A 14,064-nucleotide genomic window follows, 5' to 3' on the forward strand; every position below is an offset into this window, starting at 1 on the left:
CTGCGATGGCAGATGCTGCCATTGCGAGCCTTGTGAGACCCAGGCTGCTCTTTTCGAGCAATCGCGACCAATCATTAATTTAACTGCCTCCTTCCACGGTGAGGGAGACTACCGAGGAACACTTGCGAGCCAGCATTTTGCCCCTTAGCGTAGAGAAGTAGAGCTAGTTGGTGGTTTGGAACACAATGATATGTGTTTTGTGTGCTCTGGAAGAGTAAGTTGTAGTGATAAAGTGTTTTGTGACTGGCAGAGCGGCGCTAGTAGCTCTCTGCTATATAGTGTAATTAACTATTTTGTTTGACCCGAGTAATAAAGTGTACATCGTGTCCTGAGGAAGTTGTCCAGTCTGTTCTGCAGCGTGTCACCGGATCACCGAACCACTGAAACTTCAGAATCGACGTCATTGATCATCGATCACTAACACCGATCCATCCCACAAATTTCAAATTTAACTGGCTCTCTCGGGATTTTACCACCCGTTTTTATATCATTTCCAAAGCGTTCATGCAGCAGGCGAAAAAAAAGAACAACAGCGTTGTTTGTCATTTTTCTCATCTGAGGAAAACGCAACTGTAGCCGACGCCAAGCAAATGTAAAAATAGGGGTTGAGTACAGAGTAATTTTATCCTCAGCCGGCACCATTGTCCCTGCTTCATCCATGTCGCTGTTAGAACGCCCGAAGTGTACTTCACCCTGCAATAGTGTGCCTCACTCCCCACCCCCCTTTTCACCGCTCCGCATTCCTAGCCCGAACAACGAAAACCCCACGGCACATACCCAGCTCTCTCCATTAGTAAAACACTTTGCGGGGCTTGTTGGTGATGCATTTTCTTTTCTTCAAATTTAAACAGCGCTAAATTTTAAGACGAATACACACATAGACATGACAGGACAGCGCCCGACCTGCCATGTCTATCTGTGTATTCGTCTGAAAATTTAGCGCTGTTTAACTTTCAAGGAAAGTAAATCCATCTCTCTCCATTTCCTGTCTAGCCACTGCTGCACTGCGTTGAAACGCAACATATGCTGAACGCAGCTTGTTGTCTTCGCGGGTGGCGACGTGAAAGTGGCCGCAGTGAAAGCGAACCGGAGGAGCGAAGGCGGGAAAGCCTTTCTTCCGAGAAAATCGATTCGATGCGTGTACGCGGGCCCCTTTATGGAGCGCCTTTAATGGCTTCCGAGCATGTTGTTTCCCTCGGCAGCGCCGCACCCGCGCGCGCAAGGTCGAGGAGACCGAGCGGCCTGCCTCGTCCTCCCACCATAGCACTGCCACTGCTGTGATAGGCTGTCTTGAGAAGGCGTTACCGTTACTGGAGTACCGGAAAGCTCACCCACCGCCATTGCACACGCGCTGATTGGCCCCGATGCGAAGTGACGTCACAGGAGGAGTACAGGAGCTTCTTTTTTTTCTTCAGAAGCACTTTAATGGCATGCTAAGAGCCATTAGGACATCATGCTTCGCAAAGTTATCTTCAGTTTAGGCGCCATGTTCTCCCTCCCTCCCGTTCTCCCTCCTCCGAGCACATTCTCCTTAGTTTGCCGAGAACGGGATGTAAAATCATTTTATACCAAATGTACTTTAAAATGCACCAAAGCGTGGTCCTTTTGCAGGAATCGGGTAAACATCAAAGCCATCGTCGGAGCCGTGCGTCAGAAAGTGCAGCGTTATTGTGGCGACCAATCAGAGGGACGACCTGCTCCACAAAGGACGTGTGGGCCGCCGCACTGCGCTCCTTGTCTTGAGCGAGAATTTTCGCCTATTCGTTTGTGACGATTGTTATGCAGTGCTTCGAGAAACGCGACAATACTTGTCCACGATAACTTCACACCTTTCGCAGCTAGATGACGATTGGCGTTCGAGGTTTTGGAGCGCTCCCGAACCACATGAGCGAGAGAAGTTTCGTTGATTGGCCAACTGATCCATCAATGAATGAAAGGCTTGCGGATAACGGGGTTTAAATGAAGAAAATTCCGTGAAGCAGGGGGCCTGCTTATAGCTGCATTACTTTCAGAATCAGCAGCAGTTTTTGAAGCTTTCGCTGCAGCAAGGATGCCGCAGTCCTTGAGGTAACGCACGCAATTTGGCCTTGATATAACTATGTCGCAAGAAAACGAAGTGAACCTGCGGCTGTATCTATGCTCTGTTTACCCCATCATCCGTGCGCTCAAACGAGAGGCAATGAAGTCGTCTTTCGGTAACCGCAAACAGCTACGCACCCGCGAGGTGCATACATATACTTTCGCTGCAGAAATCGCATGCTTAGCAGCTGACTACAGAGCAGACACGGGTCGTTGGAGTACAGCAGCGGGTACCGCAACACTTCCAATCGACGACGGAGCAGAGAATGTTTCCCTTTAATTCGAAATGTGTTTTTTTAGCTAAAGGCGTCTGTGAAAGCAGGCGGCCACTTTCAAAACTTGAATAGTTCGATTCAGAGCATCGACGTTTCAGTCAGGAGATGTAGGAAACTACGCAGAGTTTATTTAAAAGACAGTGTCCGCAGTGGTCGCCTTTGCGCGTCTTCTGGCTTGGGTCGATGGCTTTGGGTTCTTGTATGACTGTTAGCACAGGTAGGGAATAGAATTCTTTGGTTTTCCATTACATAAAAAAAGAACAGGAATGAAATCGCTACCATTCTGCGAAACTGAGCCTTGATATAGTGCCTACGAAACCCTATAGTGCCTACAAACAACTCGCTGCGGGATATACACTGCTTACAATCTGCATCGCATCAGGCACTACGGAGAGTTCACGGTCCACTTGTACCACCGGTGCGAGAAAAGTAGGCGAGTGGAGTATCGAGGAGCTGCTGACAAGTAGTCTACATGTTCTGCGGATATTTCAAAGGCTGTGGACCTTTTAGGCCAGTATATCGATTGCCGTACTGTGGCTACCGCATGCTAAAATCATTGACAGATTTGGAGGGACAGCACTCGCGCATTAATCCGCTTCGTCCACTGGTCGCCTTGAAGTGGGGACGCTGGCCTGCGGTGAGCCTTCAGAGGCGGCTTTAAGGAAAGGGGGGGTGGGGTGGGGGGGGGGGGGGGGGGGGTCAGTTGTCCCAAGCGAGAAATTTAGTATAGGAAAACCATGTTGAACTTCATTTTTTGTGCGAAAAAAGTCGAAGTACATGGCCAAATTCGACCGCCCCCTTCCCATTCTGTACCTCCCACACTCAATTACATATATACAGTCGGGCCTCGTTAATAACGGACCCCGTTAATGTGAACAAAAATTTTAGTCTGGGGCTAGTTGGTTCATTGCTCATAAATGTTGGCCCAGCGCTACGAGACGAGGACACAAAGAAAAACACATACCACAGGACGGGCTCTGGCTCAGACTTGAGGATCTTGTGGCTGCCACCTGCCACTCGAGAGTGCTCTCCCATTGCCTCAAGAGGAGGTTAATTCCATTCGAGGTTCAGGCCTTGTCTGGTGTGCTCTTCCTGGGGCCACGCACGACGCATCAGCATGATCCCCAAGTCTCAGTCAGCGCCCGCCCTCCGGTATGTGTTTTTCGTTGTGTCATCGTCTCGTAGCGCTGGGCCAACATTTCTGAACCATTAATGTGGCCGACTCGAATTGTGAACAGTTTTTCTGGGGACCAAACTATTCGAATGTCATAATGATGGTTCAGCAGCGTACACACACACAGGCCAAGAAGGAAACAAGACACACACACAGCGCTGTGTGTGTGTCTTGTTTCCTTCTTGGTCTGTGTGTGTTTGCGCTGTTGAACCATCATTATGAATCTACATCAACTAGCCCAATCTGTAGTTCTTCTTCGAATGTATTTACGACTCTTTAACACGGAAACTCGTAGTCCGGGTAATGGACCGAGAGAAAATGTACCGAGCCCATTGAGGTCCACGTATTTTTGTTGCGTTAATATGGACGGTGACAGAACCAATTCTCTACTGCCCCAGCCATGCAGATGTTTCATTTTTTTTTTTACATTTCGAGTGCAGGACACCAAAGGAATGCAGTGAAAAAGTGCAAATGACCCAGTGGTGGCCTTTTTCTTTTGTTGTGTCATGCTATACAGTACAAAGTTGTTCAGTAGAGGCGCCTGAATGATTTCCGTATTGCATTAATGGCTGTGAAATAAGCCGTGCGGCTTGTGCCACGTAGAAAGCCGCATTCAGGTGCTCGCAGCCTGCTCAGTGATGATGTGCACTGGTAGTGGTTTACGGATGTGAACAGCCATAGTAGGAGTTCGGTCACTTAGCCATCGGATGCCATCAAGAGTATCACAGACCACGAGGCACCACACTATTTCAAGTACAACGGTGACGAGCATAATGGGCTTGTTTGGCTAATTTGAACTTCGCTGGCCACTACTACGCTCGGTCCTTAACCATGCCGTTTTTTTTTTCTGTTTATTTCATTCTTCGCGATGCATCATTACGGAAGACTCGGTTTGTGGGGAACCACAGTGTGGGGGCAAGGCTGCACGCACTACGGTCCTCATCCTCCGTAAGCCACAGACGCCCACAAGCAGTCCTCGTCTATTTATCCGGCCCCATGCTTGGCGTGTCGCGGGTCCTTCGCCTGGGCGCATTTATTTTCTGTCATGGCGCTCAGGCTTAGTTCGGTGCCAGGGAAAAAGAAGAAAACGGAACTGAGTGAGACGCAGCAGTGCCAGGGGCGGGCCATTTCCACGAAGTCGCTGATATTCCCTGATCGCTATTCGCCTACATTACACTGAGCGGCTCGCCTTTTACGTCTCGTACGCCTTGGAGCGCGTGCGATTGAGTTTGGACGCTGCGGGTTTGATTCTGGGCCCTCGGGAAGCAAAAAAACAAAAGCCTTTCATATCACTCAGGAAGCAAAAAGGTGAAAACGACCGCGCAGATATTTTCAACCGTGCGCGAGATTCCCGGAATCGCTTTTGTAAAGGCAGGATGCCCATCCGGTGTCCCCTGTGGGTGGCGGTTCGGGTGAGGACGACGGTGGGGTGAATTCGCAGGGACGGGGCGCGACATGTGTTTGAAACGTGCCGGAAAATGAAAGTTTGGCGCGACGCCGCCCTCGGATTCACTTTGCATGCCTGCGCCCGTCCTTGTGTGTGCGTGCTTGTGCTTGCTAGGCTGTGTGGGGCGTATGTGCACTTGCACGTGAAGAACCGACAGGGAAAAGCAGGATGTATGGGGAGGGAGTCTGTTTAAATATTTCAAACAAAACGCCCGCGAGCGCACTGAAAGAGCCGGGCACGCTGGTGGCATGTAAGCAAGGCTGGCTCTGCGCACGTACGGCTCGAAAATAATATAGCACAAACATGGCGGCACACGCGGAGAAATCAAAGCGCTGTACATGGCCTCGGGAATTGCGAGCTGAGGTGAAAAAACGCGAAATCCAAAAGTTGAGGCAGATGTTAGTGGCCACGGCGCTGGCGCCCCCTATGTGTCGGTGCCCGTTACCTGACTGCAGGTGAGCTTGACTAAAGGAATGGGGCGGGCTAGTCGCTCAAGAAGCGATCGACCGTGCCCCAATGACTCGGTTCCTATTAGGCGCCCATCGATCGTACGGCCTTCTTTTCTGTCTCTTTCCCTCTCTCTTCCGCTGCGCTCTGTTACTGTTTTTCTTGTCGTGCGGGTGGACTTACGAATGCCGCGGACCTATTATTTCTGAGTTTCTTTCTGTGTTTTGTTTTTTAGGCAAGGATAGGGTGCAGTAACTGCCTCGCTTCTCGGTGGACATCGTATAAGTTTGTAAGATTAGCTTAAAAAATACTACTAACTTTGTAGGTTTAGAAGCATTGTTATTTCTCTTCCGTTAACACATTTTCCATTCCATTTGCCACTGTTTTCTTATATTATATGTAGTCCATTATATGTAGCACATTCAGCACACGTGCGGAACTCGCCGATGCATTTGACAGTTACACGGCGCATTTGAACATATGCGAAGTACGCCGATTCTAAACGATCTGTGTCAGCAGAGCGCAGCCATCCTGGCAACATTTGTGGCCTGTCGTCGACGCGCAGTATAGGTTCGATTTCCGCTATTAAATAAGAGCACGCTCCTTTAACCTTTAATAGTTAAAAAGTTTACTAGTTAGCTTTTTATAGTCAGTAGTTAACTTTTTAATTATTACTTATACCCTCCTTAATTACTCAGGGGAATGCAGCCCACCGTAAGTAATATCCTTATGAGTTTCTAGAATTTTGAAAACGCCGTTAGCCTCGACTCCGTGGCCCATCAAATTTTGGTTATTTTGGTGAGTTACGTGGTTCGGTTTATGGTTTATGAGGGTTTAAAGTAAGCTAAGCAAAGTGGCTGTGCTAGCGCACCTACGTAAGCGTGTAAGTATGTCAACGCAAATGCTGTTCACTAAACCCACGTCCCAGCGGTCCTCAACAAGGCATCTGCGATTCACAGCCCTATAGGATGGCTCAGACTGCTCCGCAATCTCTCACGCACGGAGACCTTCGCGGCCGGCGTTCGACTGTACGCGATCGTTACCTCACCGTACCCGGAAAACTGGGGTGCGCCAGAGCTCATCCAGGCTGGCCACGGCGGAGGCAACGTCGAGGGCCAGCCGACGGAAGTCCCGATCGGGCCTCCGAGTTCCCACGCTCCGCGCACTCGAGGCGGCCCCGGTGGCAACGTCAAACGAGAAAAACAGCGCGCCGCCGCCGCGGACTCGGTACCCGCCCTGCAACGCGCCGATCGTGAGGCTCGCCTTAACAGCGCGGGAGCCGCCACTGACTAGCATGCGCCCCGACGCGTAGTAACGCGCTCACACCCGTGCACTTACATGTGCGCACTAGCGCGCAGCATCGGCGCGGAAGCTACGGCTCGAGTTCGGAGGCTGCGGCTTGCGCCACACTGCACGGATTTGGTTGCAGTGGTGCAGAGATGCCTCGCGGGGACCGTGGGAGCGGCCGGTGTGGGTGATTGTGTTCTGTATCTGCAGCGCAGGGCTGCCGCGTGTCGTGGCCTGCTTTGCACGCGCCTCATCCCGTCGCGGCAGGGCGCTGCGTGGGATGCTACGCGATGCACGCCCGTGCGCTGCGCACTACTGGGTGGAGACTAAAGAGAGCGAGCTCGTTAACCTTGTTTGAGCAGTTCTGTTTCTGCGGAATGACAGCGGTTTCGGTGGCAGCGTAGTCGGTAGTAATCGTGACGGGAGTGAACAAACCTTTTTGTAAGGTCCCAGACCTCATCCTTCCAGAAGGAACACTCAACGTCCGTGTTTGTATCTGCCTTCGGAGCCCTTCACTACGGCGTCTCTCATAGCCTGAGTCGCTTTGGGACGTTAAACCCCAATAAACCAAACTAAACTAATCTTGAGTTTGCGACGTGCGAGCTACGCCAGCCGTCTACGTGGCGTCGCTGGAGGACGGCGTCAAAAAACGTTTCCTTTGTGAGCTTCGAAGCCTGTTGCCTCGGAGCGAGCCCTGCGTAGGTTGAGTGTGCGCCGCAGCGGTGCACGGGTGGCGACGGGACCCTCGGAACTCGAACCTGCAGTTGGGTGCCTGAGCACAGCGTAGAAGCCACGAGCTGCGCGGGCCACGCTAGAAAGCGGGAGAAGAAAATACGGCAGTTGTTTTCGGAGCCCGCAGCCAGCCGACGCGCTGCTTTTTCTTCTTTTCGACGACGGCGCCCGCTGGCTGATGGACCTTCGGCGACGGGTGCACGTGATGGATACGCCCAGCAACAGCAACGGCCACGGATGGCGTTCTCTGGCAGAGTCGCTCGTACGCAACGTGACACGCAGCACTCCCCTGCATGCACGCCCGGCCATGGCGGGAGACAAAGGCGCCAGACAATGGGTCATACGACTCGCGTAGTAGCAAGGCAACTCCCTTCTTCCTCCCCGCGCACACAAGCCACCGTCGGGCGAGGATGTAAGCGACGCCGACGTGCATGTGGCGTATGCCAGGCGCACCGGGCATTGTCAATCTTTCGTGCTGCTAGCCGGCCGTAAACACCGGTTATGCCCTGAGCGAAGCCTTCGATGCACGAAGAGCCAAACGAAAAGGGCTGCAATCGTGCTTCGTTCGCAGTTGGGCAAATTAGTGACATGTACATCGTAATATACGCCGCCGAACGCGGAGTAACCAACATGCGAAAACAATTCTCCCCCAACACTGCCTCAGTGTTACTGCTACTGGAATTTCAAGTGCTTACATCTGTGTGGTGAGCAAACGTGGAGAAGACCAAATCCAAACATCTGTGGATGTTTCCCTTGGAAGCATGGATGGAAGATAGCTACGGCTATTGGGTTTAACGTACCAAAGCGACTCAGCCTATGAGAGACGCCATAGTGAAAGGCTCCGGAAATTTCTACCACCTGGGATTCTTTAACGTGCATTGACATCGCACGGTACACGGGCCTCTAGAAATTTCGCCTCCCTATCAATTCAACCACCGCAGCCGGGATCGAACCCGCGACTTTCGGGTCAGCAGCCGAGCACCATAACCACAGAGCCACCGCAGCGGTCGGATGGGTGGAAGATAGGAACGCCCCCTTTGAAACGGGGTGGTGGCAGTTCCCACCATGTTCGGCTTTTGTTTCTTTATTTTGTTTAACACTGCCGTATATTGTCATTAAAATTCGCCATTATATTCCAACACGTTTTCCTCCTCTTCTAACCTTAAGTGACCGCTTTGTTTTTCAGCCACCAATCTTCCAATCGCTTTTTGCTAACTTCCACCGCAGATTTATTTACATGACTATTGTTATCTCTAAACCCCAGAGCCTCAGGAAGAATGACTATGCCTGCATCGGCATCCGGATGGATACCATCACATTTGAGTATGAGGTGTTCAATTATTTCTGCAGATTTACCACACACAGCACATGTGCGATATTCTTCGTTAAATTTCTTTTTGTAGCTGCGCGCTCTAAGACACCCTGACCTAGCTTCAAAGAGTCGGGCACTGCATATTGAGTTATCATATAACTATTCCTTCCTGATCTGGCCTTTCCAGTATAGATATACTTCTAAGACACAAACAGCGCCATCTACCTCATGGATTTTGTACTTCTATAGTGGTGTTCAGCCACCTTCGCTATGTCCAGAATATTTCAGTTAGTAAATTTATGAACGACTGCATCACAACACGACTAATCGTTTCAATCCATACGGAACCCGCTGCGACAAACTGTTCGGGCCGTAATGGACGTCTGAAGGTCCTCGGTATGCACTGTTGGGGGGCGGAAATGTTGTCGGTGCGAATCGCACACATATTTTGGACTTTACATATAATTTACTAATTTTACCCTCGGGAACATTCCAAGTCAGTGACACCACTTTGAGCATTCTGTGTCAAACGGATGGCCCCAAAGCGACCCATGGGCTATGGGTGGCGCCGTATAGTGGGAACCACCTGGAATTGTTTAATGTGCGCTGACGCCGCACATAACACGGGCGCGGGGGCCGGTATTGAACCCGGGTCCTGAGCGATCACCTGACCGTGCCCGACTGTGGCGCGTGTGAGCAAGGCGCACCATGTTGAGTCATCATCACTTACTGGGCAACGGGGTGAGACACTGTCTTGCCTGACGCTTTTACATGCTAGCCTAAACACTGGTGCAACCTTCCTGATAAGTATGGGCGGCCAGTGCAGCGTCGGTAGAAATGGCCGCACATCTGCCATGGGAGACGCATCTCTTTCTCGTGTGTCCTTCCCGTCGCAAGTTCGGAAACCCGGTCTATGGTGGTCTACGTTAGGATAGTGTGTGCGCAAATGAAAGCAGCCGTAATTGCCTCACTCCGGGTGAACACCTGAGTTGCGTTGCAAAGGAAGGAAGTAAAATAAGGGGGGAAATAGACATTCGCGCGTGCAGGTACACGCTGCCTACAGGGCCGTTTCTTGGCTCCAACCCTTTCGGTCTCGCGCCATGGTATCGCAAGTCACCGTGCAGCGAAAGCAGCCCTGCGGCCTCGGCTGTTCTCCGAGCCCTTTTTTTTTTTTTTGCCGGTCCGTCGCACGCGTGGCGCACACTGGCTTTTTTCCCCGCCGAAACCCACCGGCTGCTGGCTTCCCCATCCCAGGTGGCCGTATATGTGCGCGGCGTGGCTTCTTCCGCTTCGCGTGTTCCGGGAAATGACCACAGTTTGCTTGCTTGCTGGGCGGCGGCTAACTAATTGGCTCTGACCGCATGCGTGCGGCTCCCCCTCGCGAGTGCCAGCTATAAACGCAGCGGCGGCGGGCACTACCTCGTCGGTGCAGTGCGCGCCTTTCCCCCAGTGCACCAGCGCGGACGAGGGCACCCCTTTTCGCATAATGGCTGGGGCTGCCTCTTGCAAACCTTCCCGGTCTTTGTTGCGCGCTCATCCGTTGCGGCGCCCCCCTGAAACCTTGCAGCGATGTAGCAGAGTGCGCAAAGCTGCCTGCACGTAACATCGACTGAGTGAGAAATTGGCTGGTGGTGATTTATCTTTAGACAGTCTGCAGAGTGTCCGTAGACTCTGATAATATATCCAGTAGACAGATCATATGGGCAGTTTATAGACAATATTTTGATTTGTGGCTATACGTAGTTAGTAGGCTTGTGTATGGAGAGTATCTAGACTTCTGTCTCTTCGACCCTCTGCAGACAGTTGCCTATAGGCTGTCTACAGATATCCCTTAAATATGGTCTTGCGTTTTTGGCAGACCGTGGACAGATCAGTCTCTATTACTCATTTATTCGGCAATCGTCATTGCACTGTAAACGCCCTGCGAGCAATATTTGCCATCGCACAGCTGCCGCACATATGACAGTCATTAAACACATTTGCTCAAATTTGTCTGTCTTCTCATATTCCGCGAATGCAGCTCGCGATTCCTGGCTGGCGGTATTTGCGAGGCGTGGCGCTGAGAAACAACGCACGTTCCTCCTCCTCGCCCAGCGGCCGCATATTGGCTGACGCCGGTCGCTGAGATCATCGTTCGGTGTCGGAAAATATGGACGGCGGCCGAGAGTATATACCCCTTGTCTCATCTCTCGTCTCTTTGAGCGTCCAATGACCTATTGACGAGGGAATCCCGAGTAGGACGGGTGAACGGGAAGAAAGATGTGTGGGGTAAGGAAGAAAGTGACTGCGATATGAACAAGGAAATAAGAACGACAATCATCTCGACGGGGTTGTTATTAGACAGGCGGACTGAAGACGTACCGCAGTGAGCAGGCAAAGACAGAAATTTCGGAAAGCGGACTGAATAATGAATAAAGAAAGAGAGAGAAAGAGGAAGCCCGTTAGGAAGAAACGAAAGCGAGATAAGGAACTGGGAAGAAGAAAAAAAACGCGCCTAGTTGTTGAGACGTAAAGCTAGGGGAGAAAATGTGGAATACAGAAGCAGGTCCGAGGATTCGAAGAAGAACAGAAAACGTCGACCGCGTTGAAGGCAGAACAGCGAGTGGACGCCGTCGCAGCAACGGCAGCAAGGACTCGTTGCTCCGACGAGTGGCGTGCGCGAAAGAGGCAATCTGTGGCGGAACAAACGTTCCAGAAGCGGCAGCAGTTGTCGTGTAGAGTGGCGGACGACGCGATGCAGAAGGCAAGCCACGCCGCCAGCCACGAAAGATACTTTGAGCGGCCGCAGTGAGAGCACTTCGCCCGGTGGCGGCGCAGTGCGCGGGCGGACCGTGACCACTTCCGGTTGGGCCCTGTGCGGCGTCAGCGCAGGAACTGCGGCCCGCTGCTTGCGCGCGCAACAGCTGGTCCGGATCTGCCGCCGCGCCTGAACTGCGGCGAGCCGGTGCGGCCCACGAGGCACCGCTGTGGTCTGCAACGCGGTCCAATTGCCGGGTGCGCTGCCGCTGCGAGGAGAAACCAGCGCTTCCGTGAGAGCGCGGGAAGTGCGAGGTTTCCTCGCCTTCTTTTGTCCCCCCGCTGATATGAATACGCCACTGCGCGCCCACAGCACTTTGTGGCCGAGGCGAACTCCAGGGGAGCAATGCACGGGTGCTGCCTGCCCCCATGCCCATTCGTCCCGGACGCTTCCGGTTCCTGGTCGCTCAGATGATCATGCCTCCCGTGATGTTTCACTGGAATGGCTGCTGCGGGTATAGAATTAGTGGCTGGTGGTTGCGTTTCGATGCAGCAGTATAAGTGGAGCAGTACTGAGAAAATGTGGATTGGTGCTGCCTTTAACGCTCACCTAACTCGTGGGACTCGCGGTTTCTGCATCTAGACGCCACGTGTGGTCGGCGGTGTGCGGCTGTGTGGTCGACCATGCTGTTTCTTAAGGCCGATTCACACGACGGACCGTTCGTCCGCGGCCCGCGCAGTACGTGTGCATACGTCAGCACTTTGAGGGGCGCGCTGTCGGCCGCCATCCATCCATGCATCCAGCGCGCCTCTCAAAGTGCTGACGTATGCACACGTAGTGCGCGGGCCGCGGGCGAACGGTCCGTCGTGTGAATCGGCCTTTACGACGCTGCGGCAGTACACGTACGGTCCACGCGTGCCGTGTCCACATTTGCGTTTATGCTGAGTCATTGTTGGAAAGTACGCATGACGGAAGCCAACAGACACCGAAACCATGGGTGATTGATCAATGGGTGATTAATAAAAGCAGAAGAAAAAAAAACAACCTAATGCCGCCGGTGGGATCCGAGCACCTTTGTTCCAACTCTCCCAACTTTGAATACTGGCAGGCAGTAACATCTTCGCAATAATTTTTTTAATGCCATCTGATCGTCACGCAAGACACCCGCTTCAGGCATTCAGTGCAGTTTCGGTTTATGTTTTTCACTCTTTTAAAAATATTTCGCTCAGCGCAACGAAGAACGGTACGTTCGCTCGAGCGGATAGATGACTTGAAAGAAACGTCATGAGAGTTCGCCCTCAACGGCCCAGTTCCCCATATGGCGTGGAGCACTCCTACCAACAACGCAAGAAAACTCAAACATGCAGATTCAGCGGCCAGTTCTCGAATAGTGCGTGCACCACCGAAGAAGAATCGCCCGACTAGCTGGAGCGCTGCGGCTTTCCAGACAAGAAGCATTTGCAAAAGGAAAATACTTACGACACCTAATTTTGGTGGCATGTTTTCTTCTCTACCATTATGTGGATGGAAGACAATGATACGCATGAATCACCATGTGGAATTCGCCTGCGACCGCTGAATAATTTATAATCGTATTTTTCTGCAATGCTGTTTCGGCTTCAACCGCCGAATGATGGCTGTGACGTCAACGAGTGATTTTATGACACGTAAATAATTTATAATCGTATTTTTCTGTCATGTTGTTTTGGTTTCAACCGCAGAATGATGGCTGTGACGTCAAAGAGTGATTTTAAGTCGCGTGAGGCATGGAAAAACGTCGATACAGTCGCTGCTTCATCGTTTTCATTCCCTACATTGCTGAATACAGCCTTCCTCAAGAGACGGAATGATACCGAATGTAGAAGCGGCAGCGATTATATTCCAGTTTTTCCGTGCGTCATGTGACCTATAACCAAATTTTGACGTCACAGTTCTCAGTCGGCTGTTGAAACCGAAGCAGCACGAGAAAGAAATTCGATTATAAATTATTTAGCGGCGTAAGAGAATACCAGGCGGTAATCAATCTATAATAATGCCTTATGCATGATTAGAAACAAGAACCATGCATCCAAACGTTAGTTATCTATGATCTTTAAAAACAACTAAAAAAAAAATTCGCTGGTTCCGCCCGGGATCGAACCGGGGACCTTTCGCGTGTAAAGCGAACGTGATAACCACTACACTACGGAACCAAGGACGCCGTCGAGCTCAAACGGGAGCAATATCATCTGTGCTGCTTTCTTTTCTAATGCTGGAGTGTTTTGTGGCGCTTTTGTTTTAAGGCGAAAGCCTTTAATGCCTCATACTGTCGTTAGCAGACGCGTCGGCAGCCGTGTCGACAGACGCGTCGGCAGATTCGTCCGCCTTTCGGCGTCCCTGCTTAAAGGCTCAAGGTTCCAGCATGAATAAAGGCGCATCTAGTGAATGCATGGGCTTCATGAATAAATTAAAAGGAGGAAAGTCAAGAAAAGGAAAATAAATATAAGAAAATAAACAAAAATAAAAACAAAATGAAAATGAGATGTGAAAATAAAAATAAAAAACAATAAAATTAAGGAGAGGAGCAAAAAATAA

The 14,064-nt window shown here is 51.3% G+C and overlaps 1 non-coding gene across 1 annotated transcript; it reads right to left on the reverse strand.

Moving 5' to 3' along the window:
* Positions 1–13,609: 13,609 nt before the first annotated feature.
* On the reverse strand, positions 13,610–13,682 carry TRNAV-UAC (transfer RNA valine (anticodon UAC)). Its single transcript has one exon. It is a non-coding gene; the product is annotated as a tRNA-Val (tRNA).
* Between the last annotated feature and the right edge of the window lie 382 nt (positions 13,683–14,064).

Source organism: Amblyomma mixtum, chromosome 2, assembly GCF_055824585.1.
Source record: "Amblyomma mixtum isolate Tamu chromosome 2, ASM5582458v1, whole genome shotgun sequence".
NCBI classification, from domain to species: domain Eukaryota; kingdom Metazoa; phylum Arthropoda; class Arachnida; order Ixodida; family Ixodidae; genus Amblyomma; species Amblyomma mixtum.